Source organism: Humulus lupulus, chromosome 3 (assembly GCF_963169125.1).
Source record: "Humulus lupulus chromosome 3, drHumLupu1.1, whole genome shotgun sequence".
Classification (NCBI taxonomy): domain Eukaryota; kingdom Viridiplantae; phylum Streptophyta; class Magnoliopsida; order Rosales; family Cannabaceae; genus Humulus; species Humulus lupulus.
In genome coordinates this window covers 98,707,622-98,713,469 of record NC_084795.1, presented here as the reverse complement: position 1 = coordinate 98,713,469, position 5,848 = coordinate 98,707,622, and positions in this window count along the sequence as shown.

The window sequence follows — 5,848 nt, the reverse complement described above, 5'->3', positions numbered from 1 at the left end:
GCTCGACAGTTCGACCGATTAGCCAAATTTGCACCAGAGTTGGTTCCAACTGATTTTTTGAGGGTCACCAAGTTTGTTAGGGGACTCAGACCAAATATTGAGCTAAGAGTCAAGCTAGCAAATTCTGGAACCACTACTTATGTCGATGCTCTAGAATCGGCTATAGAAGTAGAAAGGCTTCAGGCGAATTTTAGTAAGGAGGAGGCCAGTAAACCTGAACCTAAACAGCAGAATCAACCTCATAACGGTTGGAACCACAACAAAAACCATCAGCATAGCAACAATAATGGTCAGAAGAGAAGGCATCCTGACAACAAGCAATCCGACAATGACAAAAGAGAACAAACAAATAATGGAGGCAATAGGTCAGGTTATGTAGAAAACCTGCAGTGCTCCAAATGCCAAGAGAAACATCCTGGTGAGTGTCGTGCAAACACCAAGGGATGCTATAATTGTGGCCAGGAAGGCCACCGGAAGAGGGAATGTCCACAGCTCAAGCAAGAAGAGAAAAGGGACAACAAGTTGGTTCCTGTCAGAGTCCTTGCCTTGACCTAGGGAGAAGCTTAAGCTAGTAACAAAGTGGTCACAGGTCAGATTCCTATCCTCAATAATACATGTTCAATATTGTTTTTCTTCAGGAGCAACACACTCGTATATCTCGTTAGGAATGATAGAGAAATTAGACAAACCTTGTGAAAGATTTAGAACTAGGTTTGTGATAGAATTGCCTTCGAGCGAAGTAGTCATATCATCACGGATAGTACAAGGCGGACCAATAAAAATTGAGGACATAGAACTAGAAGGAGACCTGATAGAGCTAGAGATCAAAGACTTTGATGTAATACTGGGAATGGATTGGCTAGCAAGTCATGGGGCAACCATCGACTGTAGACGCAAGAAAGTGATATTCGAAAATCCTGACGGTCGGAGACTATGTTTTATAGGAAAGGTTTCAGGACTATGAACACCTCTTATTTCATCCCTCAAAGCGCAGAGGATGATAGAGAAAGGATGTCACGCATTCTTAGACAGTGTCACGGATGTGGTAAAGGAAACAACACTAAAGGTTGGAGACGTCTGCATCATAAAAGAATTCCCAGAAGTATTTCCTGACGACTTACCAGGGTTGCCGCCAACTCAGGAAATTGACTTCACAATCGAACTAGTACCAGGGACCGAGCCTATCTCAAAGGCACCATACCGGATGGCACCTACCGAACTCAAGGAGTTGAAGACATAGGTACAAGAACTCTTAGACTGGGGTTTCATTAGACCGAGCCATTTGCCATGGGGAGCACCGATTCTATTTGTGAAGAAGAAGGTCGGAAGCATGCAGATGTGTATAGATTACCGCGAGCTGAATAAGGTGACAATTAAGAATAAGTACCCGCTACCCTGAATTGACGACTTGTTTGATCTAATCCGAGGAGCCACCGTGTTTTCAAAGATTAATCTACGGTCTGGGTATCACCAGCTCAAGGTACGGGAAGAGGATATTCCCAAGACAGCTTTTAGAACTCGATATGGACATTACGAGTTTCTAGTTATGTCTTTTGGTCTTACCAACACTCCAGCCGCATTTATGGATTTAATGAATCGGGTCTTCAAGGATTACTTGGACAAATTCGTCGTAGTGTTCATCGACAATATTTTGGTGTACTCAAAGGACGAAGTCGAGCACGAGGAACATTTAAGAATAACCATGTTGAGACTGAAAGAGCACCAACTTTATGCCATGTTCAAGAAGTACAAATTTTGGCTTTCGCAAGTAGCGTTCCTCGGCCACATAGTATCCAAGGATGGAGTTGTTGTACATCCAACTAAGGTAGAGGCTGTGAAGGATTGGCCAAGACCTAAGAATGCGTCAGAGGTTAGAAGTTTTCTTGGGCTAGCAGACTATTATCGGAGGTTTGTAGAAGGATTTTCTAAGATAGCCACTATTCTTACCACCCTGACTCAGAAACAACAAAATTTCAACTAGACAGATAGATGTGAAGAGAGCTTCCAGTTGCTTAAGGATAAGCCATGCTCAGCACCAATACTATGTGTACCGACACCCAACGACAAGTTTGTAGTCTACTGTGATGCGTTGAAACAAGGTCTGGGTTGTGTGCTGATGCAGAATGACAAAGTAATAGCCTATGCCTCAAGGCAGCTGAAGGAATACGAGCAACTTTATCCAACACATGATATGGAGTTGGCAGCGGCAGTCTTTGCATTGAAAATCTGGCGCCATTATCTTTGTTGACGCGGTTCTTCGGCAACAGATAATTATATGAATAAACGGGATGGATTAGTGCTAGATAATGAACCGTAATCTGTAAATAGTCTCAAGGGAAGGTTATAACTCATTTACTATTTTAGGTTGTTCGAAGGTTAAAATCCCTCTAGTCCACTAGACAATATTATTGATATTTCTCTTGTATTCCTTATAGGGTGTTTCTTTACAAATTAGACGCCAACCCTTTGTAATGCCCAGGGTCTCCATATTTATAGGGAGAGGACACCTGGGTGTTGGAAAAGGGGGTCATCCCGTGACCTTCTTACCCATCATGTCACTTCTGTGACACTTATGATTAATTCCTAAAACCTGACAATGAAGTGTTGTCTAATCAATAGGTAAGGGGATAATGGGCCTCATGGCCCAAACCAGTCGTGGGGTGCCTGATTACGCATGTTTATGTTGCGTGTCCGAGAATTCAGGAATGGAGTAGATACGTGATGTTTGATATGCGCACGTTTACATTGCGTGGTTGACTTTATAAAGGGTCGGAGGTGTCAGCTCTAGGTTGTACCTCGAGCTTGATGTAGTCCCAGCTCGTGGTGTCCACACTGCTGACCCGATGCCTTCGAGTATTCTTACTAAACCTTTGACTACCTCGAGCTAAAGAGGTAGAGACTCGTAACAGCAACTCTGGGTAGGTGGCTTCCACGTGGCTGATAGGATTATGCCATTTTCCAGCTCGCTAATAACCCGTGGATGTTTAGGGCGTACATTTGCCCCCCAAGCCCCTGCTCGTGGCATATGATGTCACCTGTGGCCACAGTGGGGGCTTTTAGGCTTCCTTGTCGACTCTTCATGTCCCGCCCATTGCGCTGGTATCGGATACGTGGAGCATCATGGTTGGTGACGGTCCATCTTCCGAGAATCGCATTAAATGGCCTAGTCTATCTTCGGCCGTCATTTCGTCTTTCGAGTTATGATCCTCGTATCTCACATCAAGACAATCGAATAGCCCTCATTCTTTTGCCTTTTACGTATATATAAGGTTGGCCACCTTTCGCATGAGCCACCCTTTATTTGAAAATTTTCCTCATCTTCTCTCTTCTCTCTTCTTAGCCTCAAAACCCTTTTTTCTTCCAGTTATCGTTCCAGAAGTTCCTGAGTTCCAGACACGAGGGTTTCTCCGTGACTCCGGCTCCAAAGACTCCACTAGGATTCCAAATCCTACGCCATTTTCAACTTTTACGCAGGAAAAACTTTTGTAAGTCCTCTGCCTGCTGTATGTTTAAATGTTTCCGTTTTTCTTTGTTTAGGTAAACTCCCTTCTCAGCCTCATACTGTAGGTTATTGTTTTTTTTTTTGTGCTTTTCATTTTGGCTGGTATTTTGTGCATAGCTTTTTATCCTAGGGGTATCGATCATAGGAAAGAGAATGTTTAGGAACATGACGCATAGGACAAAATTTTGGGGTGATTTTTCTAGGTAATCTCTTGAAATGCCTGTTTGGAGAGGGGAAGGCAACAAGTTTCTGGGGTGCAAAACCGGGTAGCTTAGGGGCCACGCTTCCTAGGCGGTTTTCTTTTTGAAACTTTTCCTCCAAGGCAAGCATTATCCTGACCCTCCTGACATACGGATCCCGAGCAATCGGGGACCCGTTGGGAGAATAGGCGCGTGTTGCGTGGTCTCACTCGCCGCGAGCTGAGATTACCTTAGCCCGTGTAAAGGAAACCATTCTTCGCGCTAGATTCCCTTTCTTATGCTTAGGTCGCCTTTCTAAACTTTCTTCATCTTTGTTCGTTAGGCGACCAGATGGGACCCAGGAAGAATATGCCCAAGAAGAGTGCCGCCAGCTCGTCATCCCAGCAGGCCAGCAAGGGGAAAGAGGTGGCAATAGACTCCCCTATCCCCCACTTCGATCACACCGTGGAGAAGGAGGTCGAGGTGGGACCTGACGCCTTCTTCAAGGCCGAGAAGATTGCCTCGAAGGTTACAACCCAGGGGAAAGTCAATAAGATCATGATTTCCCACAACATCGAGATAGGGACAGGCGATCTGGTCGCCCGTCCTCCCCTTGAGGGCGAGCGGAGCTGTGCACCGCTCGACGAGGAGTTCACGGCCTGGAGCGACGAACACCTCAAGGCTGGGGCCTTTCTTCCCCTAGACCAATACTTCTGGACTTCTTGAACTTCGTGAGCTAGCCCCTTTTCAACTCCCCCCTAACTCCTACCGCCTGTTAGCGGGGTTGAGGTACCTGTTCCTGAAGCAGGAATGGGAGGTCCTTACACCGGCGAACATCCTCTAATTTTTCTGCCTCAAAGCCAGCCCAGATCAACGGGGGCGAGGTGACAGGTTCTACTATTTGATCCACTTTCCCAACTCTACCGCGGTCATCGAGCTGCCCAGCCACCCCAACGACTTCAAGGACCAGTTCTTCATGTCGATGAGGTTTCGCAACTGTGAATACCATTACTTCAACTGTCCTCGTAAGTTCTTTCTATCCTCAGCTCGCAAAATTGTTCCTGACTTGTTTCCTTCCACACGTATTGACTTGAATACTATCGTGTAGCTATTTTTGCGAGGACGGCTAAATCGATGACCCTCGGAGGTCAATACGAAACCTTGGCGGGGCTCCCCCCAAGTGAAAAAGACTACCGCCAGCTCGTGTCTGATGAGACGATGCTGACGTGCAAGTTAATTTCTCCGGGCCAGACTCTGGCCTTGAGGAGGTCGCGAATCGCCCCAGCAGCTCCCGAGATGGTGCCCATACCCGAGGAGGAGGCCACAGATGACGATGAGGAAGAGGAAGACGAGGTGCCCCTCGTGCGCCGGAAGCGGGCTCTTGAGGTCGCCCACGGAGCGGACCCAGACCGGGGCAGCAACCGGCCCCTCCGGCCAAGGTAACCCATATTTGTTTAAGGATTTAGATAGGGCCGACGCAGGCCTACGGCTTGCTAGGTTTAACCCCAGCCAACTCGTCCACCGCCACCAAAACGACCCAGACCGTAACATAACTCTACTCTAGTGCGTTGACCAGCTAGTGTTGCGTCATGACATAGGCCGCCCTAGGGGCACTGTAGTAGTAGATAATACCTTGGCCTTTAGGTCGGCATTTTTTGAGGAGTATGGGACCAACCTTAGGTCATGGCCCTCCCTTCTGGAGGGTGTAGTAGCTCCGGGACTTAGGCAGTATGTAGAGGATTCTAGTCCTGAGGTGGATCCGGACCCAGAGCCTCCTCTCATTTGTGAAGTTATAATCTTAGACTCCCCCGTAGAAGCTTCGGGGCCGGAGGTCTTGACAATAGATTCCTCCTCTAGCTCGGAGGGTAGGACCTTTTTCAATACATTCCTTAGATTTTTTTTGCGATCAAAATATTTTTACATGCATACTGACGATTCGTTGTCTTTGTTTCAAGCAAGGAGATGTTGCAGCCCGGGGACAACGTTCTGTGATCCATGTTCCAGGGGGGAAATCCTTCCTCCGGGTCGTCCGGGCCCTTGGTGAAGAGGCTCCGGCTGGCCAAGAAAACGCCCACACTCGGGACTATCTCCAAGTCTCCTGCCAAGGGGAAGGGCCAGGGTCCTTCTGCCATAGAGAAGGTGCCTCCACCCCCTCCTGCTGTAGAGA